The sequence below is a fragment of the Halichoerus grypus genome, chromosome 1, assembly GCF_964656455.1.
Source record: "Halichoerus grypus chromosome 1, mHalGry1.hap1.1, whole genome shotgun sequence".
NCBI lineage: Eukaryota > Metazoa > Chordata > Mammalia > Carnivora > Phocidae > Halichoerus > Halichoerus grypus.
Genome location: NC_135712.1, coordinates 167871245 through 167885372, shown reverse-complemented (window position 1 = coordinate 167885372; position 14128 = coordinate 167871245). Strand labels below are relative to the sequence as shown.

The window sequence follows — 14128 nt, the reverse complement described above, 5'->3', positions numbered from 1 at the left end:
GTATGTATACACAGATGCATAAGAAATGTCTAGAAGGATGTTCAGCAAATTTTTACTGATTATGTCTAGATGGTGGGATTTTAGGTGATTTTGAAAGAATGATTGGACTTTCCTATATTATTTGAATTATTTTTTTCAATGAACATGCCTTGACAAAAGCAAAAAGAATATTTGTTTTTTTTAATTTTATTTTATTATGTTATGTTAGTCACCATACATCATTAGTTTTTGATGTAGTGATCCATGATTCATTGTTTTTGTATAACACCCAGTGTTCCATGCAGTACGTGCCCTCCTTAATATCCATCACCCGGCTAACCCATCCACCCACCCCACTCCCCTCTAAAACCCTCAGTTTGTTTCTCAGAGTCCATAGTCTCTCATGGTTCGTCTCTCCCTCCTATTTCCCCCCTTTCATTTTTCCCTTCCTTCTCCTAATGTCCTCCATGCTATTCCTTATGTTCCACAAATAAGTGAAAACATATGATAATTGACTTTCTCTGCTTGACTTATTTCACTTAGCATAATCTCCTCCAGTCCCATCCATGTTGATGTAAAAGTTAGGTATTCATCCTTTCTGATGGCTGAGTAATATTCCATTGTATATATGGACCACATCTTCTTTATCATTTGTCTGTTGAAGGGCATCTCAGCTCTTTCCACAGTTTGTCTATTGCGGACATTGCTGCTGTGAACATTGGGGTGCATATGGCCCTTCTTTTCACTACATCTGTGTCTTTGGGGTAAATACCTAGTAGTGCAATTGCTGGGTCATACGGTAGCTATATTTTTAATTTTTTGAGGCACCTCCACACTGTTTTCCAAAGTGGCTGTACCAGCTTGCATTCCCACCAACAGTGTAAGAGGGTTCCCCTTGCTCCACAACCTCTCCAACATTTGTTGTTTCTTGCCTTGTTAATTTTTGCCATTCTTACTGGTGTAAGGTGGTATCTCAACGTGGTTTTGATCTGAATTTCTCTGATGGCTAATGATGATGAACATTTTTTCATGTGTCTGTTAGCCATTTGTATGTCTTCTTTGGAGAAGTGTCTGTTCATGTCTTCTACCCATTTTTTGATTTGATTATTAATTTTTTGGGTATAGAGTTTGAGAAGTTCTTTATAGATCTTGGATACCAGCCCTTTATCTGTAGTATCATTTGCAAATATCTTCTCCCATTTTGTGGGTTGCCTCTTTGTTTTGTTGACTGTTTCCTTTGTTGTACAGAAGATTTTTATCTTGATGAATTAAGATTAGAGCAGAGATCAATGAATTAGAAACTAGAAACACAGTAGATCAGATCAACAAAACTAGAAGCTTGTTCTTTGAAAGAATTAATAAGATCAATAAAACACTGGCCAGACTTATCCAAAAGAAAAGAGAAAGGACCCAAATTAATAAAATTATGAATGAAAGGGGAGAGATCATGACTAACACCTAGGAAATAGAAACAATTATTAGAAATTATTATCAACAACTATATGCCAAAAAATTGAGCAACCTGGTAGAAATGGATGCCTTCCAGGAAACCTATAAACTGCCAAGACTGAAACAGGAAGAAATTGACAACCTGAATAGGCCAATAACCAGTAACAAGAATGAAGCAGTGATCAAAAACCTCCCAAAAAAACAAGAGTCCAGGGCCTGATCGATTCCCTGGAGAATTATACCAAACATTCAAAGAAGAAATAATACCTATTCTCCTGAAGCTGTTTCAAAAAATAGAAACAGAAGGAAAGCTTCCAGACTCATTCTATGAGACCAGCATTACCTTAATCCCCAAACCAGGCAAAGACCCCATCATAAAGGAGAATTTAAGACCGATATCCCTGATGAATATGGATCCCAAAATTCTCAACAAAATCCTAGCTAATAGGATCCAATAATACATTAAAAGGATCATCCACCATGACCAAGTGGGATTTATCCCCAGGATGCAAGGGTGGTTCAACATTTGCAAATCAATCAATGTGATAGAACACATTAATAAGAAGAGAGAGAAGAACCATAAGGTCCTCTCAATTGGTGCAGAAAAAGCATTTGAGGGGGCGGAGCAAGATGGCGGAGGAGTAGGAGACCTGGATTTCATCTCCTCTCAGGAATTCAGCTGGATAGGGATCAAACCATTCTGAACACCTACAAACTCAACAGGAGATCGAAGAAAAGAATAGCAACAACTCTCTGAACAGAAAAGTGACCACTTTCTGGAAGGTAGGACGTGCGGAGAAGTGAATCCGAGGCGATATTCGGGAGGATAGACGGCGGGGGAGGGGCCTCCGTCGGCTGCTTCTGGCAAGTGATAGAGCAGCAGAGCACAAAATCGGAACTTTTAGAAGTCTGCTCCGCTGAGGGACGTCACTCTGGTGGCGAAGTGGGGGGTGGAACCCTCGCGGGACAGTGTGGTCTCAGGACCCTCGGGGTCACAGAAAGACCTGGGGTGCCTGAGTGCGGCAGAGCTCCCAGGGATCAGAGCGGGGAAGCCGGGTGCAGAGACGGAGCCGAGGCGCGGGCCCTCAGCTCGGGGTTGCCATAAACCGTGATCCGCGGCACAGTCGGGCCACCGCTCCTCCAGCAGGGACCCAACAAGCGGCAGATCCAGGGAGACTCACCTTCTTCCCCCGGGAGGAGCGGCGCGGGAGTGCACCGCAGGGATCTGCTGGGTTTGGAGACTCCACGCGGGGTCGGGTGCCAGAGATAGAAACGCGCGGTCACAGGCCGGGTGAGCACGGAGTGCGGCCGGAGACTGGGGAGACGGGAGTGACTGCTTTTCTCTCGGGGCTCACTGAGAAGCGGGGCCCGAGTTCCCGGCTCTTCCGGGCCGGAGACTGGGAGGCCGCCATTTTCACTCTCGTCCTCCAAAGCTGTACGGAAAGCTTGCAGGGAACAAAAGCTCCCGAGAGCAAACCCAAGCAGATTACTTAGCCCGGACCGGGCAAGGGCTGGGCAATTCCGCCTCCGGCAAAGACATTTGGGAACCACGGCAACAGGCCCCTCCCCCAGAAGATCAGCGAGAACAGCCAGCCAAGACCAAGTTTACCGATCAATGAGAACGGCAGAACTCCAGCGCTAGGGGAATACTGCACATAGAATTCATGGCTTTTTTACCATGATTCTTTAGTCTTTCAAAGTTAATTATTTTTTTAACTGTTTTTTTTTTTTTTTTCTTTTTTTGAATTTTTCTTTTTCCCTTTTTCAACCAACATCTTATCAATCCCTTTTTTAAAAAAACATTTTTATTTTTCATTTTTAGAGTCATATTCTATCCCTTCATAGTAGTTACCCGTATTTTTGGCATATATATATAAGTTGTTCTCTCTTTAAAATTTTGAGATAGTTTCTTCTAACAGATCAAAATATACTCTAAATCTCTAGTGTATGGTTTTTTTCTACTCCCCTGCCTGATCACATTCTCTCCCTTTTTACTTTTCTTTTTTTTTTTTTAAATCCTCTTCTTTCTTTTTTCAAACAACTTATCAATTCCTTTTATAAAATTTTTTATAATTTCCATCTTTACAGTCATATTCCATCCCTTCATCATATCAACCCTTATTTTTGTACATATATAAGTTTTTCTTTCTTTAAAATTTTGGGAGGCACTTTCTTTTAACAGACCAAAATACACCCAAAATCTAGTCTGTGGCACTGATCTATAAACCAGCCTGATCATATTTGATCACATTCTGTTTTTGTTTTGTTTTCTTTTGTTCTGTTTTTGTTTGTTTTTATCTTTATTTTTATCTTTTTCTTTTTTCTTTTTTTCTTTCTTTTTCTTTTTTCTCTCTTTCCCTTTCTTTTCCCACTGCTTCAGGTCTTTTCTGATTTGTTTAGAGTATATTTTCTGGGGACATTGTTACCCTGCTAGCATTTTGTTCTCTCATTAATCTATTCTCCTCTGCACAAAATGACAAGACGGAAAAAGTCACCTCAACAAAAAGAACAAGAGGTAGTACCGACTGCCAGGGACCTACTCAATACGGACATTAGTACGATGTCAGATCTAGAGTTCAGAATCATCACTTTAAAGATACTAGCTGGGCTTGAAAAAAGCATGGAAGTTATTAGAGAAACCCTTTCTGGAGAAATAAAAGAACTAAAATCTAACCAAGGGGCGCCTGGGTGGCTCAGTTGGTTAAGCGACTGCCTTCGGCTCAGGTCATGATCCTGGAGTCCCGGGATCGAGTCCCACATCGGGCTCCCTGCTCTGCTGGGGGTCTGCTTCTCCCTCTGACCCTCTTCCCTCTCATGCTCTCTGTCTCTCATTCTCTCTCTCTCAAACAAATAAATAAAATCTTTAAAAAAATAAAATAAAATAAAATAAAATCTAACCAAGTAGAAATCAAAAAGGCTATTAATGAGGTGCAATCAAATATGGGGGCGCTAACTGCTAGGATAAATGAGGCAGAAGAAAGAATCAGTGAGATAGAAGACCAAATGATGGAAAATCAAGAAGCTGAGAAAAAGAGAGATAAACAACTACTGGATCACGAGGGCAGAATACGAGAGATAAACGATACCATAAGATGAAACAACATTAGAATAATTGGGATCCCAGAAGAAGAAGAAAGAGAGAGGGGGCAGAAGGTATAATGGAGCAAATTATAGCAGAGAACTTCCCTAATTTGGGGAAGGAAACAGGCATCAAAATCCAGGAGGCACAGAGAACCCCTCTCAAAATCAATAAAAATAGGTCAACACCCCGACATCTAATAGTAAAACTTATGAGTCTCAGAGACAAAGAGGAAATCCTGAAAGCAGCTCGGGAGAAGAGATCTGTAACCTACAATGGTAGAAACATTAGATTGGCAACAGACTTATCCACAGAGACCTGGCAGGCCAGAAAGGACTGGCAGGACATATTCAGAGCACTAAATGAGAAAAATATGCAGCCAAGAATACTATATCCAGCTAGGCTGTCATTGAAAATTGAAGGAGAGATAAAAAGCTTCCAGGACAAACAAAAACTAAAGGAATTTGCAAACACGAAACCAGCCCTACAAGAAATCTTGAAAGGGGTCCTCTAAGGAAAGAGAGAGCCTAAAAGCAACATAGACCAGAAAGGAACACAAACAATATACAGTAACAGTCACTTTACAGGCAATACAATGGCACTAAATTCTTATCTTTCAATAGTTACCCTGAATGCAAATGGGCTAAATGCCCCAATCAAAAGACACAGGCTATCAGATTGGATTAAAAAACAAGACCCATCGATATGCTGTCTGCAAGAGACTCATTTTAGAACCAAAGACACCCCCAGATTGAAAGTGAGGGGGTGGAAAACCATTTACCATGCTAATGGACACCAAAAGAAAGCTGGGGTGGCAATCCTTATATCAGACAAATTAGATTTTAAACCAAAGACTATAATAAGAGATGAGGAAGGACACTATATCCTACTTAAAGGGTCTATCCAACAAGAAGATCTAAGAATTTAAATACCTATGCCCCTAACATGGGAGCAGCCAATTACATAAGGCAATTGATAACAAAAGCAAAGAAACACATCGACAACAATACAATAATAGTGGGGGACTTTAACACCCCCCTCACTGAAATGGACAGATCGTCTAAGCAAAAGATCAACAAGGAAATAAAGACTTTAAATGACACACTGGACCAAATGGACTTCACAGACATATTCAGAACATTCCATCCCAAAGCAAAGGAACACACATTCTTCTCTAGTGCCCATGGAACATTCTCCAGAATAGATCACATCCTAGGTCATAAATCAGGTCTCAACTGGTACCAAAAGATTAGGATCATTCCCTGCCTACTTTCAGACCACAATGCTTTGAAACTAGAACTCAATCACAAGAGGAAAGTTGGAAAGAACTCAAATACATGGAGGCTAAAGAGCATCCTACTAAAGAATGAATGGGTCAACCTGGAAATTAAAGAAGAATTAAAAAAATTCATGGAAACCAATGAAAATGAAAACACAACTATTCAAAATCTTTGGGATACAGCAAAGGCAGTCCTAAGAGGCAAGTGTATAGCAATACAAGCCTTTCTCAAGAAACAAGAAAGGTCTCAAGTACACAACCTAACCCTACACCTAAAGGAGCTGGAGAAAGAACAGCAAATAAAGCCTAAACCCAGCAGGAGAGGAGAAATAATAAAGATCAGAGCAGAAATCAATGAAATAGAAACCAAAAGATCAGTAGAACAGATCAATGAAACTAGGAGCTGGTTCTTTGAAAGAATTAACAAGATTGATAAGCCCCTGGCCAGACTTATCAAAAAGAAAAGAGAAATGACCCAAATCAACAAAATCATGAATGAAAGAGGAGAGATTACAACCAACACCAAAGAAATACAAACAATTATAAGAACATATTATGAGCAACTCTATACCAGCAAATTAGATAACCTGGAAGAAATGGATGCATTCCTAGGGATGTATCAACTACCAAAACTGAACCAGGAAGAAATAGAAAACCTGAACAGACCTATAACCACTAAGGAAATTGAAGCAGTCATCAAAAATCTCCCAAAACACAAAAGCCCAGGGCCAGATGGCTTCCCAGGGGAATTCTACCAAACATTTCAAGAAGAATTAATACCTATTCTTCTGAAACTGTTCCAAAAAATAGAAATGGAAGGAAACCTTTCAAACTCATTTTATGAGGCCAGCATTACCTTGATCCCAAAACCAGACAAAGACCCCATCAAAAAGGAGAATTACAGACCAATATCCCTGATGAACATGGATGCAAAAATTCTCACCAAAATACTAGCCAATAGGATCCAACAGTACATTAAAAGGATTATTCACCACGACCAAGTGGGATTTATCCCTGGGCTGCAAGGTTGGTTCAACATCTGCAAATCAATCAACGTGATACAATACATTACCAAAAGAAAGAACAAGAATCATATGATCCTCTCAATAGATGCAGAAAAAGCATTTGACAAAGTACAGCATCCTTTCTTGATCAAAACTCTTCAGAGTATAGGCATAGAGGGTACATACCTCTATATCATAAAAGCCATCTATGAAAAGCCTACAGCGAATATCATTCTCAATGGGGAAAAACTGAGAGCTTTCCCCCTCAGGTCAGGAATGCGGCAGGGATGTCCACTATCACCACTGCTATTCAACATAGTATTGGAAGTCCTAGCCACAGCAATCAGACAACAAAAAGAAATAAAAGGCATCCAAATCGGCAAAGAGGAAGTCAAACTCTCACTCTTTGCAGATGATAGGATACTTTATGTGGAAAATCCCAAAGACTCCACCCCAAAACTGCTAGAACTCATACAGGAATTCAGTAAAGTGGCAGGATATAAAATCAATGCACAGAAGTCAGTGGCATTCCTATACACCAACAACAAGTCAGAAGAAAGAGAAATTAAGGAGTCGATCCCATTTACAATTGCACCCAAAACCATAAGATACCTAGGAATAAATCTAACCAAAGAGGCAAAGGATCTGTACTCAGAAAACTATAAAATACTCATGAAAGAAACTGAGGAAGACACAAAGAAATGGAAAAACGTTCCATGCTCATGGATTGGAAGAACAAATATTGTGAAGACGTCAATCCTACCTAGAGCAATCTACACATTCAATGCAATCCCCATCAAAATACCATCCACTTTCTTCAAAGAAATGGAACAAATAATCCTAAAATTTGTATGGAACCAGAAAAGACCCCGCATAGCCAGAGGAATGTTGAAAAAGAAAAGCAAAGCTGGCGGCATCACAATTCCGGACTTCCAGCTCTACTACAAAGCTGTCATCATCAAGACAGTATGGTACTGGCACAAAAACAGGCACATAGATCAATGGAACAGAATAGAGAGCCCAGAAATGGACCCTCAACTATATGGTCAACTAATCTTTGACAAAGCAGGAAAGAATGTCCAATGGAAAAAAGACAGCCTCTTCAACAAATGCTGTTGGGAAAATTGGACAACCACATGCAGAAGAATGAAACTGGACCATTTCCTTACACCACACACAAAAATAGACTCCAAATGGTTGAAAGACCTCAATGTGAGACAGGAGTCCATCAAAATCCTAAAGGAGAACACAGGCAGCAACCTCTTCGACCTCAGCCGCAGCAACTTCTTCCTAGAAACATCACCAAAGGCAAGGGAAGCAAGGGCAAAAATGAACTATTGGGACTTCATCAAGATAAAAAGCTTTTGCAAAGCAAAGGAAACAGTCAACAAAACCAAAAGACAACTGACAGAATGGGAGAAGATATTTGCAAATGACATATCAGATAAAGGGCTAGTATCCAAAATCTATAAAGAACTCATCAAACTCAACACCCAAAGAACAAAGAATCCAATCAAGAAATGGGCAGAAGACATGAACAGACATTTTTCCAAAGAAGACATCCAAATGGCCAACAGACACATGAAAAAGTGTTCAATATCGCTCGGCATCAGGGAAATCCAAATCAAAACCTCAATGAGATACCACCTCACACCAGTCAGAATGGCTAAAATTAACAAGTCAGGAAATGACAGATGTTGGCGGGGATGCGGAGAAAGGGGAACCCTCCTACACTGTTGGTGGGAATGCAAGCTGGTGCAGCCACTCTGGAAAACCTTATGGAGGTTCCTCAAAAAGTTGAAAATAGAGCTACCATATGATCCAGCAATTGCACTACTGGGTATTTACCCCAAAGATACAAAAGTAGGGATCCGAAAGGGTACGTGCATCCCGATGTTTATAGCAGCAATGTCCACAATAGCCAAACTGTGGAAAGAGCCAAGATGTCCATCGACAGATGAACGGATAAAGAAGAAGTGGTATATATATACAATGGAATATTATGCAGCCATCAAAAGGAATGAGATCTTGCCATTTGCAATGACGTGGATGGAACTGGAGGGTATTATGCTGAGCGAAATAAGTCAAACAGAGAAAGACATGTATCATATGACCTCACTGATATGAGGAATTCTTAATCTCAGGAAACAAACTGAGGGTTGCTGGAGTGGGGGGTGGGGTGGGAGGGATGGGGTGACTGGGTGATGGACACTGGGGAGGGTATGTGCTCTGGTAAGTGCTGTGAACTGTGCAAGACTGTTGAATCTCAGATCTGTACCTCTGAAACAAATAATGCAATATATGTTAAGAAAGAAAAAAAGAAGAAGAAGAATGTAGCAGGAGGGGAAGAATGAAGGGGGGGAAATCAGAGGGGGAGAAGAACCATGAGAGACGATGGACTCTGAAAAACAAACTGAGGGTTCTAGAGGGGAGGGGGTTGGGAGGATGGGTTAGCCTGGTGATGGGTATTGGGGAGGGCACGTTCTGCATGGAGCACTGGGTGTTATGCACAAACAATGAATCATGGAACACTATATCTAAAACTAATGATGTAATGTATGGGGATTAACATAACAATAAAAAAATTTAAAAGAAAAAGCATTTGACAAAATACAGCATCCCTTCCTGATTAAAACTCTTCAGAGTATAGGGATAGAGGGAACATTCCCCAAGTTCATAAACTCCATCTATGAAAAACCCACAGCAAATACCATCTTCAATGGGGAAAAGCTGAGAGCCTTTCTTAAGATCAGGAACATGACAAATATGCCCACTCTCACCACTATTGTTCAACATAGTATTAGAAGTCCTAGCAACAGCAATCAGACAACAAAAAGAAATAAAAGGTATTCAAATTGGCAAAGAAGTCAAACTCTCTCTCTTTGCAGATGACATGATACTTTATGTGGAAAATCCTGGTTCCCATTTTTGATGAATCTTTCCGTCACAGCCTTGCCCAGATCTCCTTCTCCTGGGGCAGTTTTTCAATACATCCAGATGTTCTTGAGTTCCCTAGCAACTGGAGACATGATGCCACTAGTCCATGGCTGAATCCTATTTTGAACTCAGCAGGAAGCTTTGCTCATGAAATCCCTTCTCAGTGGACTGAAACTCAAGAGGGGAAGTCTGAATCTCCTGACTTGACTGCTTACTTTGGGAAAATCACCTTAATAGTTTAAGTCTTCCATTTCTTTCCTTAGGCCACATTCCTGGCAATATTTTTATATACAAAGGGAAGAAACCAAAGCTCAGAAAAATTAGTCAACTTCCTATAATGCTGTCCCAACATGATTCTAAGACACAATATTGTAAGCAACTTGAGGGAAGAAACAGACTCCACCATCTTCTGTACAGAACAAGCTGCAAAATTGGCAGAGCCCTGTGAAAACAAAAGCGCATGATCCTTTGTCCAAAATATACTAAGAATTTCCAGACGGTAATATCAGAGCATTAAACCAAACACTGGGTGCTTTAACTGTGAGGTTGTGCATGGGCGCACAAGTCGTATGCCCATGAAACTGGCACTGCTTCTATATTTTCCACAGCACCTAATATAGGATGACTTGATTAAATAATGTTTTAATTCAATGCCATCAATGACAATCAGTGGGAGGAAATGCCAAGAAACCACACTCACAAAATATTATAAAGTTGACTTCACAATATTCCTCCCTACTTTAGTACTATCTATTAGACAGTCTGCTTAACTTGCAAACTGCTTTTTTATGCGTTTAAACAACACTTCTGTAGCAGGCATATTGCCCAGGAGATGGCAACACTGCTAAAAACCTACCTGTGCTCAAAGTAATTTATTATCCTTAAGGCTTTTCCTTCTTTTTATACACCAAGTTATAACCTCTTCCAGAAACCATTACCCAACACTTTCTCAAAACACTTTCTTTTGGTTGCATTGTGGATGTGATGGCATGTCCATTTGTCATGGTGAGTTTATAAACATCCAACTTTTCTTCACTGAATATTCAACTTATTCAAATACTGCCAGCTCATGACATGAAAAGCAGGCTAACCAACCAGTAAGGCCAGAGTCTACACAATCATGCCTAATTGGTAGAAAAGGTTGGTTTCATTATGAATAAGCCAACAATGTTCAATTATCTGTACAAATGAAAGGGAGCAGAAGTATTTAAAATCTAAAATAATGCATAATTCAAAACCTCTTTTGTGACTGTAGAGTTGTATTTTTTTCTATATTTTCATCAACTATGCTTTGTGTATGATGTGTGAAGAGCTCTGTGTACACAAAATATACAGGTGGTTAAGTCAGATAAGCCAAAGACTCGTCTAGTGTTCCCTTTTTGTGACCTTGTGCAACTCTAAGGACAAAAAGATGCTCAAGCTCTGGGAAACCTTAAATATAAATAGTCCCTGCTTCCTCACATCATGGAGGGAGAATCTGAAGCTCAGAGAGGCTTCTTCCTGCAGTCCTATCCATACTGGAAACTGGAATCAGATTCTTGTCTCCCCTGCTCTCCTAAAACTCACAAGGTAGCCAAGAGTTACCCATCTACTGTACTGGCCTAGGTTCCATGTCAAAAATAGAGCTAAGCTGTCAAGGAAACTGCTGCAGATCAGGCATCATGGTATTTTGACTTCTGAAGTATCCACAAAAGAAGTTGCTAAGAGTGGTAAGCATTAACCATAATAAGGTCAAGCCATTTGCTGAATCATTAAATAGCACCAATCCCTGGCTAAACAGCACTCTGCCAGGCACTGAAGGAGTTAACGACAACAACTAGGTGATAATATAATCCTCTTCCTCATGAAAGGAGTCAACAACCAATTTGGGAAACAAAAGTGGGTTCTCACTTGACTCTAAGCTCCTTTGGAGCAAGTTCTGTCTGTGCCTGGTTTTTGTTTTGTTTTGTTTTTCACTTTTTCTAATCACTTTATTACATGTGACAAATATCACTGGCCCAGTTGTGTAATGGGAAAGAAACCCAGCCCACCCACCACATCGTCCCACCACTATGCCTCTACTTCCTCCACCTTAAAAAAGACAAAAAATGGATCCCAAGTCAGGACCACAGTGCCAAGCCCCTCAGTAGGTGATCTGATACACCAAGGCGTGGTCACTGGACCCTGTGATGATCAGGCCGTTGCTGGGGGACACATCACAGCATAGGATGGAGGAGGTTTGGGTACCCAGAATACCATGGTCCTGCAGGTATGCTATAGATGTTGACCAGATCATCCATCCCAATGCTCTAATCAAGAGGGGAGAACTTGAGACCCAAGATAGTTCCATCCTTACACCCCACCATGTGCTTCTGCCCCCCTCAGGTGGGCTGCAGCCACTGCTGGCCATAGGCTGTGCCTACCAGCACCCAGTCCTCCTGGGGACTAGGGGATAGGCTCATTATCTGAAACTCAAATTTGTATTCCTGGGGCTCCCCAGTGGTCCTTGGGTCCCAGCACCACAGGCAGGTGCCCAGATCCCCCGCTCCCCACCCTGTCTTTAACAGCAATGCTTTTGGCTCCATTCAGGTGGCCCAGCAGGTCCCTGACAATGCCCCGGTCCTGCAGGTCCCAGATCCTGACTGTGCCATCAGTGAAGCCAACGAAGGCCAAGTTGTCTTCGGGATGGGAGGCCAGGGCCTGGCACATAAGACCTGCACAGGGTAGCTCATCTCTTACATGCAGGGAGGGCACTGTCAAGTCCCACACACCCATGCCAAACAGGTTGTGGCCACCCATCAGCAAAATCCTGCTGTTTGAGGACAGCAGGCATGTGTGCAAATAGGCCCACTAGGTCTGTACACACAGGTGGTTCTCAGGATACCTGTTTTATACTACCTGGCCAACCAGCCTCCACACTTTGACACCACCCTTGTCACAGGTGAACACGTGTCACACGAAGCTGCTCACAGCCATGGCAGCAACAGCTCCCTGTGTTTTAGCATCCACACCTTCTCCATTCTATGTGGGATGGCTAACTCCTTGGATTGCCAGGGCAAGTCATCTGGTCTTTTCCACATGTCCCCAAAGTCCTCAGGGTCCCAGCATATGGGCTGCAAAAATGGATAGGCTCCTAGGCCACACAGGAGAGCATCCTCTCTGCTTTGGTGCCTGGCTCTGCGCCCCCTTCTTAGGAACTCTCGAGCTGGGGGGGAGGGGGCACAAGTGGGCTGAGAACCAGTGTCTTTGGTACATGGCTCCAGTCCCAATAATGTGGTCCTGGGTCCTGGCTCTCTGGGCTTGGTGCCTGTTCTGTCATCTTGTGCTGTAGCTGGTCCACCTTCTTGTGGGTCCCAGCAAAGATCTGCCAGAGTTGCTCAGTCAGAATATCCTTCAGTCAGAATATCCTTCAGTCAGAATATCCTTCCAAAACTGGGGCTCAGAGTCCCAAGAAGGCTGCATGTCCAGCTGGTGGACTGGGGCAGCATCTGCTCCAGAGGGCTGCTTGTGCCAGTCTGACGACCTTGTGGCCATGACATCTTTGAAGTGTGACCCCTGAAGACTGGAGTGTTGAAGGGTCTTGGCCACTGGGTGCAGAAAAGCCTCAGGGCTGGCTGGCTGGCCCCCAGGAATCCTGGCGAGCAGTCTCACCAGAGGAGATCCGGCTCACCTGGTACTCCAGGGCTGGAAGCCCAGAGGTCGGCTCTAGGTCTCCACGGTCCACAGAAAGTTTTTTGACTGCTTGTGATGTTCCTGGAGACTCTGCTAGATCTTCTGGAATATGTAGTACATGCTCTCCATCTGCACCATCAGGTGAGGGAGGAACCTGGGGAACTGCTATCAGAGCTGATCCAGGAACACCCCAATAGTTCAGTTCAGGATGAGCCAAAGTTCCTAGGGGCCTCCTCATCCTTTGAGGGTGCTCCTGCAGGCTGAGATAGCCCCAAGAGGTCATCTTCAGTAGTCACAAGAACTTTCTCCAAGGACTCTCCTTTAGGATGGAGGCCCAGAACAGCAAGGTGGAAATTGTGGAGGGTCATCCAAGTTCAGGCTGAGAATGAGCACCCCTCCACTGTCTGTGTGCCTTTTATCTCTGTGCAGCCAGAGCAAGCCTTCCAAAAGGGAAGTCTTCACAGGTTTCCTCTGCTCTTAGAATAAGTGCCAAATCTTTAATGCTGTCTTTGAGGTACGGCACAGTATGAACTAGGGGTCAGAAAACTTCTGTGTAAAGGGCCAGAGAGTAAACATTTTCAGCGTTGCTAGCCAATCTCTGTGGCAACCTCTCCATTCCATCACTGCAGCAAGAAAGCAGCTATAGACTCTTAGTAAATGAACAGGCAAAATGGGGGTCCAATAAAACTATATAAACACAGGCAGCGGGAGGATCTGGCCTGCATTCCACAGTTTGTGGATTCTTGGTAT

General features: G+C 42.5%; 1 pseudogene; it reads right to left on the bottom strand.

Annotated features, from left to right (window-relative positions):
- Window positions 1–11849: 11849 nt before the first annotated feature.
- On the bottom strand, window positions 11850–13661 carry LOC118540943 (transducin-like enhancer protein 6 pseudogene; annotated as a pseudogene).
- Between the last annotated feature and the right edge of the window lie 467 nt (window positions 13662–14128).